The sequence below is a fragment of the Patella vulgata genome, chromosome 5 (genome assembly GCF_932274485.2).
Source record: "Patella vulgata chromosome 5, xgPatVulg1.2, whole genome shotgun sequence".
NCBI classification, from domain to species: domain Eukaryota; kingdom Metazoa; phylum Mollusca; class Gastropoda; family Patellidae; genus Patella; species Patella vulgata.
In genome coordinates this window covers 10,398,857-10,418,720 of record NC_065883.2, presented here as the reverse complement: position 1 = coordinate 10,418,720, position 19,864 = coordinate 10,398,857, and the positions used below count along the sequence as shown (strand labels likewise).

At 35.6% G+C, this 19,864-nt stretch overlaps 1 protein-coding gene and 1 long non-coding RNA gene across 5 annotated transcripts in view; one reads left to right on the top strand and one right to left on the bottom strand.

Annotated features, from left to right (window-relative positions):
• Positions 1 to 2,913: 2,913 nt before the first annotated feature.
• Positions 2,914 to 19,864, top strand: part of LOC126821938 (serine/threonine-protein phosphatase 6 regulatory ankyrin repeat subunit C) — a 104,747-nt gene continuing 87,796 nt past the window's right edge. For 2 of the 4 annotated variants that reach the window (XM_056101351.1, XM_056101350.1), the window contains exon 1: positions 2,914 to 3,111. The gene's annotated coding sequence lies outside the window, so the exon portion shown is untranslated. The remainder of the gene's footprint in view (positions 3,112 to 19,864) is intronic. The other 2 variants (XM_056101353.1, XM_056101352.1) reach the window with 1 other exon arrangement.
• Positions 5,641 to 7,793, bottom strand: LOC130013012 (uncharacterized). The gene is made up of 3 exons (XR_008788285.1): positions 7,138 to 7,793; positions 6,791 to 6,878; positions 5,641 to 5,875 (listed from the first exon to the last, which is right to left on the bottom strand). It is a non-coding gene; the product is annotated as an uncharacterized LOC130013012 (long non-coding RNA).

The window sequence follows — 19,864 nt, the reverse complement described above, 5'->3', positions numbered from 1 at the left end:
ATAATGAAATCACAAGAGCATATAATCTGTTGTTATAAGTTGTAGTTGAAATGGGAGGGTACCGACAAGGTACACAAGTGGGTTGATTATACACGTTTAGTCGTGTTGTAATAGACTTTAGCTTTTTGAAAGGTAAAAATTTCTGCTCACGTAATGAAGTATTATGAAAGTAGGCTTTTTTCTTCTACCATTGGAACTGGAATCGGACAGACTGGTCTCGTTAGAGCTAGAAACTCGTCTACATTGATTGATAAATTGATGAACAATTCTAAATGGTGGACATTTTTAAACGGGCTCGGGATTCTAGACCTAAAAATTAAGGCAGAACCACGACCTCTTTTTGAAGACAGATCAGAACAAATTTCAAATGCGTGTTGCTGGCGTTCAAGGTAAAATTGGTACTATTGCTGACCCAAGGATGGGGTAGTCAGGCGCCTTTCTGAATTGATTCCGTCTTACAACCGTACAAAGATTCATTGAAAAGCACGTATGTCAGTGGGGACCACAGATGCACAATTCTATACAACTGTGTAAATTTTGTACCACTTCTACACAGGCTCTTGAAGGGATTAAAATATAACTTCTTACTACTGCTTGACTATATATTACAGTATATACAATGTATCTCACCCGCCATCTTTGTTTTCACGTGTTCAAGACATTTCGTCTGCTACCATTCACAATACTCACTAGTTCTAACACTTCCCGTCGTTTTTATTGCCAACGAGACTTTATTTGATCACTACCACTTAACTAAACAGCGCTATAGATTCCAACAATAGGTAAATATAGGTAAATATAGGTATGTTGATTTTTTTGTACTAATTCAGATTTATGCTCAGGATAAGAGGGACTAAGTTTAAACTTGATGTAGATGTTCATTAAGGGGCCCATACACGTTCAATAATTCCGTCAAAGGAAGATAATGCCTCTCTAAAAATAACCGTCAATATATTGTATTCTTTTGATTATCCCTTGAAGATTTTCCATAAAATATAGTTCCGAATATAGTATATTTATTTATATATCATAAGTGAATTTTGTCAAACATCTAAACGTATGTAAAATAATGAATTCTATCAACATACTTGTATGTTTAACACTAAAAGTACATTAACTAAGAAAATGGGAAACATGTTTTGGTTATATCACAACAACTGGTAATAATCTATTAAAGTGCTATCAAAAGTTTCGTTATTTCGGCCATAGATTACAGCTCGAAAATAAATCTATTTAAAATCAAAACTATAAACAAAGGCTACGGCACCCGATAGAACTTTCATATAAGAGATAAATTACCATATTCAAACATCAGAGCGAATTATAGGAGTATAAAATATGTAATACTCTATATTTTATTCATTTATCCGAACTTCTTTATAGTATGAATTAAAATCTGTACTGTCAATAATTTATATAATTAACATGCCGATATAGCTATATTAGGGCACATATAGCGGGAAAATGCTTAATTGGTCAATATCATTCATTATCAAGCTTGTTTCATCGATTAATTTAGTCCCGATATTTCCTGGCTTGTGCCAAGTGGACGTTAAACTCCTTCTCTCTCTCAAGACTCATGATTGTGAAATGAAATGAAATGGGGTTTAACGTCATGCTGTTCTGATCTTATACTGGGCTACTGAAGACGGGCATACGAATTCAAACTGCCAAGGGATCTTATACGTGCATTCAAATGTATACACGGGACCTCGGGGTGTCACCTCTGACAAGAGGAAACCACGTCGGAAAATCAGGATGAACTTTCTCGGCCAATGCAGGGACCGATCACCCGACCTCCAGACTAGCGAGCCAGCGTCTTAATCACCTAGCCGAACATGATTGTAAATTATTGTGGCGTACCATCCATAATATATTACAATACTGACATATTTGTTTTCAACCAGTATAGAACTTGTGTGTCCGACCTGTTTTGGCCAATGTAGTCTTCTGTCCTTCAGAATATATTTCTCAGACCCGATCGAGACCAAAAACATACAGCAAGTCCTGGGTGTGAGTATTACGGATTTCATTTTGGAGAACGATACTGCATTGGTCCAGTGGCAACACTGCCAATAGAGGGTTATAGACTGTGTCGGATTCCACTTATAGGGCCCCATTCCCCGCCCCACCCCACGGCTAGAAGATGATGACGAATTTATAAGACACAGTGCGTGTAAAAATGGATTATGACAGTGTCACTAATAATATACGCCTTGGGCCATAAAAGAAAAGAAACTTTATCGCTCGAACCTGCGTGACTCGAGATAAGAGAAGGTACTATAGTTCTTTCTGGTAGATGCAGATGTGAATTAAATCAGAATTCAATAAGTAAAACTGTCAATTTTTTTCTTCAAAACAACCATTGATTATTGTTATTTATAATCCTATCTGACATGGGTACAAATCATTTCTTTTAAATCGAACCTTTAAAAGCTGGCTATAACTGACATTTTAAAACTGCACAGGTTTTGTGTTTTAACACCATCCAGACAGGGCCAAATATATTTCATGTACAACAGCCAATCCAAAAGTGCGACCCAGACAACCGGAATCACACCCCACACAGAATAACCATTTTATTCAATAAGAATATATCCGAGACTGCTCCTTTAATCAGACCTTAAAGATACATAAACGATTTAACGACACATAAAGGACGGTCCTTTCATACAGAAAACATTTTAACTTAAAGATACATAAAGGGAATGAAATGAATAATATGATGTTTAATTGCCTAATGTTAAACATTTCGACCAATTTGAGAACAAACGGATCTTGTCAGTTCTTTTGGGTGATTAGTAGGACTCACAGAACAAGTGTGCTTCTCGATTCGAGAATCAAATATTATTTTAATTCATACTTAAACAGACATTGTGCATCGTAGCGTGCATATTAAAAGGTAATACTTTACCTATAAAGCCTTCGATCAGGGGATTGCCGATATGGTATATTATGCATCGTAGTGTGTATATTGTAAGGTAATATTATACCAATGTTACTGTATAAAGTCTTAAGTACAACCCAGGGGAGTGTAGACAAGGTAAACAAGTGGGTCGGTTATACACCTTTAATCATGGTGTAAAAGTCAGCCTTCAACGTATTGGAAAGGTAAGAATTTCTGCTCACGTAATTATGTATAATGAAAGTGGGCCTTTCTCTTCTTCCGTTGGAACTGGAATCGGACAGACTGGTCTCGTTACATAGAGTTAGAGACTCCAGCAAATTGAGACGGTGATATCGGCCATTTTGAATATAGAAATAATTTTGTTCAAGTATATTAGTAATGTCAATTTCGCCAATTTTACAGGGAATCAATCCTTAATTGATGCATATTTAGGTCTTCATAGATCGATCAATTGATAAGCAATTCTAAATGGCGGAATTTTTAAACGGGAGGGGAGTTCGGGATTCTAGACCAAAGAATTAAAGCAGTACAACGACCTTGTGGGATCAAAATTCAAATGCGTATTGTTGTCGTTCAAGGTATAATTGTTACCATTGCGGACCCAAGGATAGAGTAGATATCTACCTTTCCTGAATTGATTCCGCCTTACACCCGTATAAAGATTGATTGAAAAGCACGCGATGTCAGTGGAGACCCCAGATGCGCAATTCTATACAAATGTGTAAATTTTGTACTGCAAGATCAAACGGGCATTTTCCTTGCCACGTTCGCAGCCTGCCTGGATCAAACGCGTGATTTCAACAGATAACAGACATTTTGGTTTAAGGAAAGGGAGAACCCACGATTTGCACAGATAACAGATCTTTTGGTACACTGAAAAAAAACTTGTGTTGAAACAACACAAACTTGTGTTGTTTTCAACACAAGTAAGGTGTCTCTATTTAACAACACAAACTTGTGTTGAAACAACACAAAACTTGTGTTAAATGTTGAAACAACACAAAACTTGTGTTAAAATTTATCAAACAACACAAACTTGTGTTGAAACTTGTGTGAAAATCTACACAATACTTGTGTTGAAATTTTTGAAACTTGTGTTGAAATTTTTGAAATTTCTGAAACTTGTGTTTAAATTTCTGAAACTTGTGTAGCAATACCTGAAACTTGTGTTGCAATTTCTGAAACTTGTGTGGTTTCATACAAACTTGTGTATAACCATCCACAAAAACTTGTGTTGTGTTTTTCCCCAATTTATATACAGTATAGCAACCTTTTTATGCAGGACCCATCTCTTTGCTCTGTTAGACCTGTAAAGTTTGATAAAAGAAGGAAACAAAATTTGTTTTTGTTTTTGTAAGATTATTATTTATTCATAAAATCATAGGAAAAAGTAAATTAATACATCAAAACTATATAGATATTTGAAATGTTAACAGAAAAACAGAGAATTCTAATACTAATTATATTGTGTTATATATAATGACATGACCCCCCCCCCCCCACACACACACACACACACACACACCCCACTTTACCCATCACAAAATATAACATAGCTATTTAAATTGTTCTTAACCCCAAAACAAGAACTGAGAATATAAAGATATGTACACAGTATCCCTACCCCATACTCCAAAATATATAATTCAAATAATATCTAAATTTAATAACATCCAAACCAAGCACTAAGATTAATTATGCACTAAATTGAAACAATTTCAAAAACTGAAAAGTGCTACAAAATCACACTACAAGTGATTTGTGAGACATATAGAAATAACTAATATACACAGAAAACTAACAAAAGAAAAATGCACTATTTTGCAGGAGTAATAAAATGATGTAAAACCTTTTCCTCATTAAAAAAACCCAAACAAAATGAATATTTTGTAAATAAAAGAAGCAAAGCATCAAGATTACAGGATTGAAATAAAAAAATATCATATGTACAAAAAATTTATATACAATCACAAGTCATAAGCCACAGTGGTTCAGTAAGTATAAGGTGTTGGCCGAGAAATTTCAACTGGATTTTCCGGCATAGTTCCCACTTGTCAGTAGTCTTGGATATGGCAAGGGATAATTGGGTACAAGCCCGGAATCGAAAGAGAGAGAGAGAGAAATGGGGTTTAACGTCCACTTGACACAAACTAGGTCATTTCGGGATTAACATATGGTTTAATTTTATTTCAATAATTCGTTGCGCATAGGGGTCTTTAGCAGTGGGAGGAAACCGTAGGTCCCGTAGAAAACCCACAAGATTGGACAGGCGACCCTACTCCTTGTCACGTACAACCGGGGATTCGAAACCACGCCAGTTGACTCAATGACAGGCCGTATGATACCGCACGCACATGCTTACCATTCGGCCATCCACCACCCCCTCCCCCATTCCCGGAATCGAAACCATCCCCACTGCGTTCACTTAGAAGAAGCCTTGACAATTGAATTATTTGACTCAATGACAGACTTCCTGATCAAATGTGTGCGTGTTAATCATTCCCCCCCCCCCCCTGGGTTCCCGTTAAAGAACCCTTGACAGTTGAAATATTTGATATAAGAGTAGGGTGTAGGGCAGAATCACTCTAAGAACACAGAAAAGTAGGATACAAAACCGTATTTCATTTCATAAGCAAGGGAAAGTCACCTTTATGTAGGTCAAGGTTTTTTGTAATTCTGGGTGTATTTGATCCTCATTTGGTTTCTAGTAATGCCTATTAAATACTTTATGATTTCTGACCAAATTCTTAGTGATTTATATGCCACTTTACTTGCTATATTATACATACATTTCTGAAGAGAATTAAAATCTAATTGTGTTTTGGAAGAAAATTTAACATTAATAACAAAAAATAAATATTTAAAAATTGGGTCAAATGCATTCTTTCCCAGAAGTATAAAATAAATTGATGCTTGGGTTTTCTTGTTGTTATCATACAGCAAATACTCTTTCAATGGTGTTCCAGCCTAAAAAATAAAAAGTAGGAGATAAGAATACTTTCTATGGTTCACAACGTTTAAATAAACAATTTATTTTGCCACATCGAGACCGAGTCTCTATTTGGTTTCAACTTTGCGTAATGTCTAATTATTTGTGGACCCATTCTTATTTTATTTCCATTGACAACAAATTGGATATTACCCTTTAAAATCTACTGAAATCTATTTGAAAGTAAAAATACACATACATGTAGGGCCTATCGCAACTTGAAGGAAATCAATGGATGTGATTGGCAAAAATCAAGCATGCCATGTACTTGAAACAGCAGAGTCCTAGGCATTGCCCCAAGTAGAATAACTAGATTACCAAGCAAGTGTATAGAAGTACTTCCTGATTAAAAATACAAATATATATGTTACTTACATTTTGCGTGTTTTCCCCTTGTCAGTGATACAGGACGGAGGACCTGACAAGGACAGCTGTCTAGTCGTTCGGATGGGACGAAAAAACCGAGGTCCCGTGTACACATTGGCGTGCACATAAAAGATTCCTTGGCAATTGGAATTCGATATAAGAGTAGGCTGTAGCGCCGCTGCCCGGGCAAAATTCCCTTCATAGCACACTGTATGGCGTATGCCCGTCTTCATTAGCCCAATTTATGAGCAAAACAGTAGGATGTTAAACCCCATTTCATTTCATTTTCAAAATTATAAAATAATTTGATGGCTTAATATTCAAAAGGTACAGTCCTTCATGTTTATAGAATTGTACGGGAGCCATAAAAAGCTCCTGATACCTTGAATATATGCAGTTTAAAAGTAAACAAAAATCTCAATATTTAGGAGAGAGAGAGCGAAATGGGGTTTAACGTCCATCCCCCCCCCCCACCAAGTGTATAGAACCAGTTCCTGATTTAAAAAGCAAATATGCATGGTACTTACATAGTCTTTGTCTGATAAGCAAGATCTGTGATAAAACGTCTCCACAATATCAATAGCCCTTTCCAACTTGATCTTCCGAGGTGGGTAACTGAAAAAAAAATGGCAATGTATTAGTTGGCTTAAATTGACTAGACAGTTTTGATTAATTAAAAAAATGTTACTTTAATTACATTTGTTTTGTTTCATGTGTTGGTTTGCTTTGCCACAGATGAGACAGTGATATCTACATATAACTAAGATTCTGTCTCTGCTCATACATGACGTGTACAGTTTTACTATACTAAACTGAATTTTAGATTTCAAAATAGCATAACAATCTTTTCTATTAGAATTGAATAGTTACCCACCAAGAAAAAGCTGCTCTATCATCATTTTTTCCAGCCATTTCTTCTTCCTTTTTTTCTTTTATAATTTCTTTTGTTATTACATGATCTTTTTCTGGGTGATTTGCATATACATCCAATATTGAAACTGAAAAAATAAATACATGATATGTAATTTACGATTAAAGCTACCTTACCATATATACAAACTGTGTGATATGAAATTGAAACTAATGTATCTATATGTATCAAAAGTTTTAATCCCAAGGAACTACCAAGCCGTAAAAGTCTATCTTAATAATCCTTGTTTGTCACATGGTTTCACTGTCGCAGTAATTAGAAGACGGCCATGGTGACTGAGTAAATTAGGTGCTGGCACACTAGCATGGGGTTGACCGAGAAAGCTCATCTTGATTTTGCAGAGTGGTTTCCCCTGAGATCCAATGTACACATTGGCGTACACATAAAAGTTCTCTTGGCAGTTTGAATTCGGTATGAGAGTAGGCCATAGTGTCGCTGCCCAGACAAACATTTTCACTTAGCACAATGCATTAGACCAGTCGGAGCTGACCAGTAGGACGTTGTCTTTAAACCCCATTTCATTTCAGGTAATCTAGTATTTTTCTAGTAAGATTGAAGTCTCTCTACTTTCTTTATATGTAAATATCATATTTTAAATAAGTCATACTTTTATTCGATATGGGGTGGGGATGGGGGGGGAATGGTCTAGTAGGTAATGCATGCGCATGAAATCACAGGGTCTGTCATTGTGTTAAGTGGCATGGTTTCAATTTCAAGGAGTAGAGTCCCCTGTCCAATCTCTTGAGTTTTTTCGCTGGGTCATTCGGTTTCCTCCGTTTTCTAAATACAATTCAATATAAATCAAACTGTGGTCAAATCTAAAATGTTGAAACATGCAGTGCCTATCAATTTTAAAATATCTCCTATATAGTGTCATATTGTGGTATATTCTATATCATTGTGGTCTGAAACCTTATGTTTAAGCAGACACAAGTTGTCTCCCTTATGTTGTAGTTCTACTGCCTTTTAGAGTAATAAAGATAGAGATTGGAATTCTAACATGGAGAATGGTTGATTTTTATTTTCACCCACATATAAATGTGTAACACCCCTGGATCCAAGGATCCGAATACAACATGGTGGAGATGCAAACCATCCTAAACTTATTGTGCTTCATATTTTGTATGTTTTTCACCAAACTATGGATTTAATCAGATTTTTGTGACAGTTTAAGAGTACCATGTGCTTTTCATATCTGTGCCATGTGCTTTCTTAGAATGGACTAAGCAATACTGCTTGACTTTACTGTATATCTTGAACTCAACTGATATTAGTCAACTGATGGAACTTTAATCAATCTAGTATCATTCTAATTTTGAGAATTTTCATTGTGCAGAGAATTACATTTACAATTTACTAAATGAATCACAGATGAGATCAGATTGAGATAGCCCTACATTGCCTACAATTATCCAAAGTCTGAAATTATTTTGGAGAGCCTAGTCTTGAAGACAGAATAATTTAAACCATGTTTATGTTCAACTTACATCATCATTACCTAATTTTCAATTCATATTATGATTTCGATCCAGTTTCCAGTTTTATGTGACTGTGAATGTAGTAATATTATTTAGTATTCTTGAGCAGGCAGTGTGGTGTAGATAATCCCAGAGAAGACCAATTATTGTAGATGTAGTATAGGCCTACCGACTTTTAATTCTAGCCTTAGACAGTCCAGTGACAATTATAACATAACATGCCAGTTTTTAGCTTCATACTGAATAGTATTTAATAGTAATAGTAACATTTTGAAATCTACAGTCTACAGTGATTTGATGCATATGCAGTTGCAGTGACATTTGTGTGATATTTTCCTATATAAATCATTTGTTCAATTATCGACATTCATTGAATATTATTGACTTGTGTTTTTTTTACCTGCTTGGTTATCGTTGTTAGGATATTGTATGATTGTATTGTATGATTGTGTTGGGTGAATGTGTTATTGTGTACAGTACTTGAATTTCCATTTTGTTAATTTGATATATTGTTTAGTAATTAGTTTTCTAACATTTTGTAAGCTTGATACATGTATATATATTGTTTCATAATTAATTTTGTGGCATTTCATAAGTTCATTTTGTACAACTTTGAAATGGCTCAAGGTAAGCCCTGTATTGCTGATAAATTTGATGGGTCTATCCTAAGTAGGGATCTTGCTACAGCACATTATTTGACTTTCGTGGATTATTTAGAACATCATAATCATGATCAGAACCCTGTCAATGTTGCAGGAATTAATGTGATGGTTGGTCTCTTCAGGCAAACATTAAAAAGCAAAGCACGTCTATGGATAGAAGGTAAAGTGTTCCGAAGCTTGGCAGATCTCCGCACTCAGTTTATTGAGAGATTTTCTGATAATCGGACGCCCTTTGGTTTGCATAAGGATTACGCTTCATTTTGTTATGACGAAACTAAACCGCCCTCTGAAAATTTAGAGGAACTTCAGAGATTAGGAAGACAGTTGGACATAGCTGATGCACAACTGCGATACAAGTTTGTTTCCATTTTGCCATCATTATGTCAACAAGCTGTGGCAATGTCAATTAATGACAGGACTTCTATTTCTGACATAGCTCTCAAAGCTCAGTATTACTTTGACATTCACAAGAGTGACAGTAAAACTAAGGAAGTAACCTTTTTCACGGCAGAAAATGACAAGGATACTGAGATAGCACACTTAAAACAAGATTTAGCTGATCTTAAGCTAGAGCTGGAACGCCCATCACGACAATTTGCTTCAGGTTTTTCTTCTCCTCGGAGACGGTCATCTTCTCATCATTCTTCTTCCAATGATAATCGACGCATCGATCACTCAATCAGTCCTAAGGCACGCCATACCAATGAATTTCGACCTCATAGCCCTAGACAAAATCGAAATTCTCATTTCTCAAGACATAACAACAGATCATATTATAACAGTCGATTTTCTTCAAGTCGTCAAGATTTTTCTCCAAATCACCGAGAATTTTCTCCAAGACGTCAAGATTTTTTTCAAAGTCATAGGAATCGTCAAATTGTCTGTGACTACTGTGGAAAGCCTAACCATACTTGGCGCTCTTGTTTCGTCCGCCAAAGGCACATGGCTGACAAACATAATCAGGATTTTTAATACAGGGAATTTGTTCCATTGCTCCGAATAAATTCCCGATGTCATCATCACAGACCAAACCTTTAAACATACAATTGTCAAAACGTAATTATTGTAAAGGTAATTTCCCTGATGGACATTCTGCTTTACTTTTGTTTGATAGTGGTGCTACTCGATCACTAATCTCATCATTTACTATTGAGTCATCTTCATATCTCAGTAGTTTACCACTTCATAAATTAGAACAATCCCTAAAATTTAGAATGGCTAATGGTCAACTAATAGTTTGTTCTCATTCGCTACAACTTGAGATAGTTATTGAAGGTCATACTTTAGTTTTTGAAGTGTACATTGCTTCCAATCTTGTTGGAATTGATTTGATCGTTGGTCAAGAGACATTGGCAAAGTTGGATGCCAACCTTAGTTTTAATAACAATGTTTTGCAGTGTCGATCTACCAACATTTCATTCTCAACATCTAATTCAGTCTATGTCAAACCCAATCAGCAACGTTATGTTACTGTTCATGGTAAAATTCCAGGTATTTTTCGCAATCGCGAGGTTTTAATGACATGTAATAGTAAGATTAAAAGTGCTTGTCCTTTAACATTTCTTATCAAGCTAAAAAGAAATAGTGCTGTGATTCCAATATGTAATACAACTTCCAAGACATTACATATTCCATCATCTAGACCTATATCCCATGTTTCACTACATGACATTTTCGTTTGTGACTCTATTAATATATTACACCAGTCATTCATCAGACTCTGTATTTCGCTCTACAATTGACCTTACCAAAAGTCTTCTTACAGCCAACCAGAAAGACAATTTCTACCAGCTTTTGACTAAACATAAAGAAGCATTCAGCTTGAATGGCGAAATCGGAAAATGTCCCAATATCCAAGTTGATATTGACGTCACTGATGACAAACCTTTTTATATTAGGCCTTACCCTAAAACCGAAAAAGAAAAACGTATAGTTGATCAAGAGTTACAGAAATTAGTGAAGTTAGGAATACTTGCAGTTGGTAGTCAAGCCTACACATCACCTGTCTTGATTCTTCCAAAGAAGGGAACCAATGAAAAGCGAGTCGTTGTAGATTTCAGATATTTAAATTCGCGGATTAAGCGCTTAAATCATCCGTTTCCACTGTTGACAGACACTCTGAAGAGAATTGGTAACGCTTCACCTGCTGTTCTTAGTTGTTTAGATCTTAAGTCGGCCTTCTTTTCCCTTCCTTTATCGCCTAAAGCTCAACAGTACACAGGCATATCTTCATACTCTGGTGGAAAACATTACTATTTAAGAGACTAACACAAGGATTATGTATATCTCCAGCGGTTTTTCAATCAACAGTTGATAATGTTTTAGCAACTATTCCAAGTAGTTACGATTTCTGTATCGCACACCATGATGATATAATTGTTTTTAGTCATGATACTGATTCTCATACACAACATTTAAATCTTCTTTTTAAGGCCCTTATTCAACATGGTTTAAAAATTTGTCCTCGTAAATGTGCATTTTTTCGTCAGGCAGTTACATATATGGGTCATAAAATACAACTTGGTTCAGAAGGCCTAGTGACTATTCAGCCTTTGTCAGATAGGTGTAAAGCCATTCAGAATCTTCCCAGGCCTAGGTCAACCAGAGATGTACGACGTTTTGTGGGCGCTGTCAATTATTTGTCAAACTTCTTGCCCAGTTTGCAATCCATATTGCAACCTCTACATAAGATATCCAATAAACGTTCGGTTTTCAAATGGTCAGAAGCTCAAAAAACAGCCTTCACTAAAGTAAAATCTTTGTTAGTAAAGCCACCCGTTCTATATATGCATTCTGGCACCGGACGCTTAACCCTTTACAGCGATACATCTCGCTTTGCAACAGGATCTTACCTTACTCAAGTCATTCAAGGTCAAGAACGACTGTTAGGATATTACTCAAAACGTTTACCAAAAGCTTGTGAAAGATATTCCGTTACTGAATTAGAGTTATTCGGATTACTCATAAATATTTCCAATTTCCAGTATTTATTACGTGGAGTAGAATTTGATGCATACGTAGATCATGCAGCCATCATTCATCTATTTGATTCAAAACGTGCACCTTGTACAAATCGACTTCAGAAACTTTTAGTAAAACTCTCCCGTTTTTCCTTCAAGATCGGTTACAAAAAGGGAAAGGAGCTAGTTCTCGCAGATTTTTTGTCTCGTAATCCCCTTGAGGATGATTCAGAGATAGATTCAGTAGTTCCTACAGCATTTACTTTAACAGAAAGACCTATAACTCGTCAGTGGGCAAAACAACAGAACATACCCATTCCGGATCTTAATTCCTCAAAACAAAAGTTATCTTCTTCATCTATGCTTACCAATCCTCCAGTTTCAGCAAATCAACAATCTCTTCATAATTTTCCCAGTGATTTTGAAGATAGATCCAATGATAGACAAGCCGCCTCTACATCAATGTCTGGCAACAAGTCTCATACTATTCAACAATCAACTCAGCAAGAGTCTACTCCCTTGTCTTCTGTTTATGCACCACCTTCTACTTTTCCCAATGAACCTCGACTTGTTGACCGAATCCTTGACTCAGACACACCCAATGTTGAAATACCTATTGAATTGTGCATGCCTCCTAGCCCAGTTGTTCATAATTCTGCACAGGTTGTTAAATCTCATTTTCCCAAACAGCGAGAGTTGGATAAATTACTTTCAATCATCAAGAGAAAAATGATACGAGATTACAATCTTCCTATTGATTGCAATCAACTGCGTATACAACAAGAGACATCACCATATTTTAAACCCATTTATGACTATTTATCTCACGGTATACTTCCTTCCAATCGTGCAGCGGCCAAATCGGTTAAGAATAAATCTGACGAATATATTCTCTATGATAATGTATTATTTCGTCTTATTATTCATAAGGATGAAACATTTAGTCTCCAGTTGGCAATTCCTGAATCGATGTGTTCTAATTTAATCAGTATTTACCATGATAATATTCTATCCAGTCATCAAGGTATTACCAGAACTTACCTCACCATGCGGAAACTTTTTTATTTTCTACAGATGTTTCACACCATAGCTAATTATGTTAGCAGCTGCCATCCATGCCAACAGTTTAAACCGAAGTCAGACGATGTTCGTATTTTTCATCCACGAATACCTACCGAATTTCGAACTTTCGATAAACTTTGCTTAGATTTTAAATCCATGCCAGCTTCACCCAGTGGATTCAAACATTTAATGGTGATATGCGACGAAATAACTAGATTTATACTGTTTGTTCCATTGAAGTCTCTTGATGCGGAAACTATTTGTGAGGCTATCATCCAAAAGATCGTTTGCATTTCTGGCCCACCTTCTGTATTAATTACAGATGCAGCATCCTCTTTGACAGGAAAATTGGTATCTATTCTTTGTTCTTCATTAGGAATAGATCACAAACTAATCAGTGTTGCAAACCATGGTAGCTTGTTGGTTGAGAGACATATTAAATCTGTATCTGACCTTCTCAAATTCAATCTAAATCAATTTGGTACGGATTGGGTCAGGTTTGTTTCTACCAGTTGTTATGCATATAATTCATTTGTTTCACCACAACTTGGAAATCATAGCCCATATCAGCTCGTTTTTGGAAAAGAACCCAAAAATCTTACTTCATTCAACTGGAACTTTGACAAGAGTCTTTGTAAATCCTATTCGGATTATTTGTCACATTTGAGACAAAAGTTTGATTCTATGTCTTCTACTATTTTAGATTTGCAAAAACGCAAACAATTAAGTCAAAATGTTAGTATCTCACACAGTCTAAGTACAAATCCAGTTTATGGATTAGGACAGTTTGTTTATGTTCTGAAACCTTCCTCATCAGCTTTAACCTCTAAGTCAAAGAAAATCAAAGCTGAATGGTGCGGACCTTTGATTGTCCACCAGATTTTGGATCGCACACATTACATTTTAGCAACATTAGATGGTAGAGTTTTGCCTGATGTCTATTCCATTAATCGGCTTAAACCTTGTTTCATAAGAACTAATGAGCCAGTAAAGATATTAACACATATTGACCAATTACGTAAACAATTAGGTAAATCTGTATCTAGCAATGATTCACCTGTATTGAATACTAAGGATAGTTTGTATCAGTTTACAGATGAAAATGGTTATAATTTACCTGAATTTAATAATAAGTTTATTACTTATGATAGATTTACTACTTTTGTTGATGTTAATAGATGTATACCTAATCAAACTATTGCCTCTTTATCTATGTTATCACCTCCTCAAATGGAAGAACAACTCAACTACTTAACAGAAGTTGTGAATGATGACAATTTTATTGAAATCAAAAGAGCAACAGAAGTTGTGAATGATGACAATTTTATTGAAATCAAAAGAGCAAGATTTAAATTTGGTAAATTTCAATTGCTTGTCAAATTTAGCCCAAAACAACAACAAAGTTGTGAATGGATTATTATAGATCATAATGTTGAGTTTTGTAATATTGCTCATGAGTTAATTAATGAAAATACTCTTCAAGTAACTGGTAATCTCCGTAAATATCAAAGTAAATATTTTTAGAATTGTTCCTTACACAATGTGTTTAAGCTTGTATTGAGGGTAAACCTATTTTTTCTATTTATCATACACTCCTATATTATGATGAGACTCTTTATAGTTAAAATTAGATCATTATTGTTTATATGTATCTGATAGTTGGATAATTTGATATACAATTGTATGTTAAAGAGATAATATAGTATAAGGTTGGAGCAATACTTCTCAAGTTTGTTTTATAGAGAACATTTCAAAATGGAGTTATCGTAGGATTTCTATGTATATTATAGATGACATGTAATTTTCATAATTTGTTTTGTTTTAATTAACATTCAATATTGTTCTTGTTTTGCTACTTTCTCATTTTTGGTATCATATCGTATCATCCCTCATTTTTATTCTCATGTATATTTAAGCTTTTCTTATTTTTGTGTGATAGTGTGTGAATGTTTTTCCATTTATATCTCTTCTTTTCAAAAATTCCTATGGAATTTTGTTTTAACGCGGGGGGATGTCATATTGTGGTATATTCTATATCATTGTGGTCTGAAACCTTATGTTTAAGCAGACACAAGTTGTCTCCCTTATGTTGTAGTTCTTCTGCCTTTTAGAGTAATAAAGATAGAGATTGGAATTCTAACATGGAAAATGGTTGATTTTTATTTTCACCCACATATAAATGTGTAACACCCCTGGATCCAAGGATCCGAATACAACAATAGCTGTATTTCCATAGGATAAGTAAGTTGAAATAATCTGATTATGTAACACTACAACAGCTTTTTCATCCCTACCCCCCAGTTTGGAATCTGATAATTTAAAAGCACATGAATTTTGAATTCCACAGAACATTTTTATTTTTGAACATAAATGCATTCTTCAAAAAGATGAGATGAATTCAATATAAATCAAACACGAAAATACTTTAAAACAGTAATCATGATGCTATATTAGACTTTTAACACTTTCATCGAAAACCACACAGTTTTTCTCTGTTAACATAGTTTCAAGTGCCAAATTGTGGTCAAATCTAAAATGTTGAAACATGCAGTGCCTATGAATTTCAAAATATCTCCTATATAGCTGTATTTCCACAGGATAAGTAAGTTGAAATAATCTGATTATGTAACACTACAACAGTTTTTTCATCCCCACCCCCCGGTATACCCCCCGGTATGGAATCTGATACATTGCTGACCAATCATAGGTCGCCCCGTTCACTCGGGCCTGTCAAATGATTTACAATGGCGATGGTGCCTACAACTTTCCTGACCAAGAGATATGCACAACCGTCGATTAACACACAAGCCATTAATGTTATCTTCCAATATGAGAGGCCATGATAAACACACAAGCGTCCTTTTCAAGCTCGGAAATTAAGTCATCACCAAAAAGCAAAGTTTACAGAGGTCCTCGGGGCTGGAACCCAAACTGATTACGATTTGCCCTCCACTTCCCCCACAGGTGTCATAGAGATCAGGGATGAAATTGATATGCATCATCGTTCTCCTAAAGCCAGTCCAGGAAGAGATCAGGTTTTGAGATGTAGACCTGAAATGTTAAATTTGGATGAGAATTCTGGGGCGAATACTATCCAGGGAAATGGTCATTGACATCCAGAAAATGGTCAAAATGTGGAATTCTGTCATTCAGTTAAATGTCAAGGGGAGAAGACAGGCCTGTGCAGTACCAAATTTCCAGCCCATTACTATTAGTGAGCAGAAGTGGGGATGAGGTTGGATGTACTTCTTATCTCACCTGTTTTGCTTCTTTTTTTTTAATACTTGTGTTGAGGTCAATCATTCCACTCTATGAAACATTGCATAACTCGGAGCAAATCGTTTTCCCATCGCAGTTCCGGAAGACTGAAGGTATACTTGGTCGTTAAAAGCGGGTTCCTAAGAAATGCTTTCCTAACTGCTTCAATACCTGTGTTATTATCAATGTTCGTGTACATGCTAACGGTTAGGCATAGGATTTGATATATCGTTTGTTTTGGGTCAGGGTGGAGACTGGTCTTATTTAATCTAATTTACTGTGCACTAGGATGTCGTTCAGATTTTTATTTTTAGAATATGCAATTATAAGTTTCTGTGTGAATATTTTCAGGTGATTTTCTTGGAGATCAGTATAGTGTTTTCTGATGATTTTGGACGCACTTGCTGATGTTGCGCTAAATGGAACTACAAAAGGAGCTATTGCGCTAGCCGTATGAATATTCAAACCTAGGGGGGGTTGTTGTTTTCAATTTGTCAATCCAGAATTTTTGTCTTGTTAGCCTAAACGTTTTAATTTCTTCTGAAGTTTCAAAGTCGCTCTTGGTCTTTTCTATTGGCGTGACAATGAGATCTGAAATGTCATGATTTGGTTGGTTGAAATGAATTGAGACAGGTTTGTCTTTTTTGGTGACTATGTCAGACCGGTGACCGTTAATTCTTTCCCTAAGTGCATTTTGAGTCTCCCCTACGTATTGCTTGTCACATTTTCTGCATGAGATTAGATAAATTATGTTTGAACTACTGCATGAAAGTTGGTCTAATATTGGGAATTGTGTGCCAGATGTTTTGTTATGGAAATGGTCGGATATGTTTAAGATTTTGCATGTTTGACATCTTGGATGGCCACAAATTTTGGTTTTATGTGCTGATTGTATATTATTTGTTTCTTTGGCGGCAAGCTCAGCTAGAGTAGGGCACATGATTTTTTGACACATGATTTTTTGACACAATTGTGGGTTTGGGCTAGGGTCAGAACTAGGTCTTGGCTTAGGCCTAGGCTACATGCTTTTTGACAAGATTGTGGGTTAGGTTTAAGAATTTGGGGGGAGAGATTAAGTCTCCACATAAGCACTGACCTAGGATGATGAAAAATTAGTTCGTGATATTTCCTAGTTTTATTAAAATACATACAATACATTAGATTTATATACAAAGGCGATTTCACTGTTTATTGGTGTTGGTGGCGCTGATGGTCTTCCTTGGGTGGTGCTTCTGGTATTCTGGTATTATTGTTTCTGAAGAGAAAAGAAAATAAATTTGAGGCTCTCGGGAGAGAGCCACATTAGTGTGTTTCCTACAACGGATTGGATTTTCTAAAAAAATCGTGTTTGTTCCACATCACCGGGTTACGGCTAGGGATTCTTATATCTAATTGATTTTAATTACTAACGGTTAGGCATAGGATTTGATATATGGTTTGTTTTGGGTCAGGGTGGAGACTGGTCTTATTTAATCTAATTTACTGTGCACTAGGATGTCGTTCAGATTTTTATTTTTAGAATATGCAATTATAAGTTTCTGTGTGAATATTTTCGGGTGATTTTCTTGGAGACCAGTATAGTGTTTTCTGATGATTTTGGACGCACTTCCTGCTGTTGCGCTAAATGGAACTACAAAAGGAGCTATTGCGCTAGCCGTATGAATATTCAAACCTAGGGGGGGTTGTTGTTTTCAATTTGTCAATCCAGAATTTTTCTCTTGTTAGCCTAAACGTTTTAATTTCTTCTGAAGTTTCAAAGTCGCTCTTGGTCTTTTCTATTGGCGTGACAATGAGATCTGAAATGTCATGATTTGGTTTGTTGAAATGAATTGAGACAGGTTTGTCTTTTTTGGTGACTATGTCAGACCGGTGACCGTTAATTCTTTCCCTAAGTGCATTTTGAGTCTCCCCTACGTATTGCTTGTCACATTTTCTGCATGAGATTAGATAAATTATGTTTGAACTACTGCATGAAAGTTGGTCTAATATTGGGAATTTTGTGCCAGATGTTTTGTTATGGAAATGGTCGGATATGTTTAAGATTTTGCATGTTTGACATCTTGGATGGCCACAAATTTTGGTTTTATGTGCTGATTGTATATTATTTGTTTCTTTGGCGGCAAGCTCAGCTAGAGTAGGGCACATGATTTTTTGACACATGATTTTTTGACACAATTGTGGGTTTGGGCTAGGGTCAGAACTAGGTCTTGGCTTAGGCCTAGGCTACATGCTTTTTGACAAGATTGTGGGTTAGGGTTAGGGTAAGGACTGGGTATTGGGTTAGGGTTAGGGTCAGTCTTGTTTACATCTCGTGACTTTAGACCAAATCTGGAGTTGAGTTGGCCTTAATATTTAGACCTAACCATGTTTTGATATCATTGTGAACAAAATGTTACACATTTACAACCCAAAATTCACACTCAACCAACGGATACCCCCAATCATGGCTATTTTGATACCAAATAGTCAAAAAACTTACTGCTGGGCAATAAAAAAGCAGTATTCTTACCATTTCTGACACTTTCCATTCAAAACTTCAGGAAATAAGCCGTTGAAAAAATATCAACATCCCGAGTCGGCCATGCTTCTTTATATCATCAGGACTCAGACTAGCAATTATTTGCCCATTGACTTCAATGCTAAATGACTGTAACATCACAGGCTGTAGCTTTTTGCTCAACATTCCGTTGGTTCCAATCTTTATAGGCACAATGGGGACAACATTTGGCAATCTCCTCATCATAATTTTGTAGGGGGTTGACCGTTTAGATTTTTTGCTACACGGATTGAAGTTGACAGGGGTGAAAATCTCACTTCCGACACAATGATTGCTCTGCAGAAAGACACTTTACACCACCTATCCCTCCGCTGTAATATTACAGTATTACCCAAAACTGCTATGAAATTGCAAATTTGATCCCTTTTCTCCAATTCTAGACCAAAAAGTCAACCCAAAAATGCAGGAAGAGGGGACAAATAGGCGAGGAAATATTAAGTATGGACATAAATATAGAAACTGAGTTTAAATTTTATGATGCAATTCTAATCGATGGATTTTTACTAAAGTTGTTAATATTTATAGACATTGCTTTAGGAGACTATTTAAATGGCACATATAACATAAAAAATAATATAATATCAAGAAGAACATGCATCATAGGCTAACAAATATTCTAATATAAAAATATAAGGCATAAATTATGAAATAATAAGAGTAATAGAATATGTGAAGAACAAAATTATATAAACA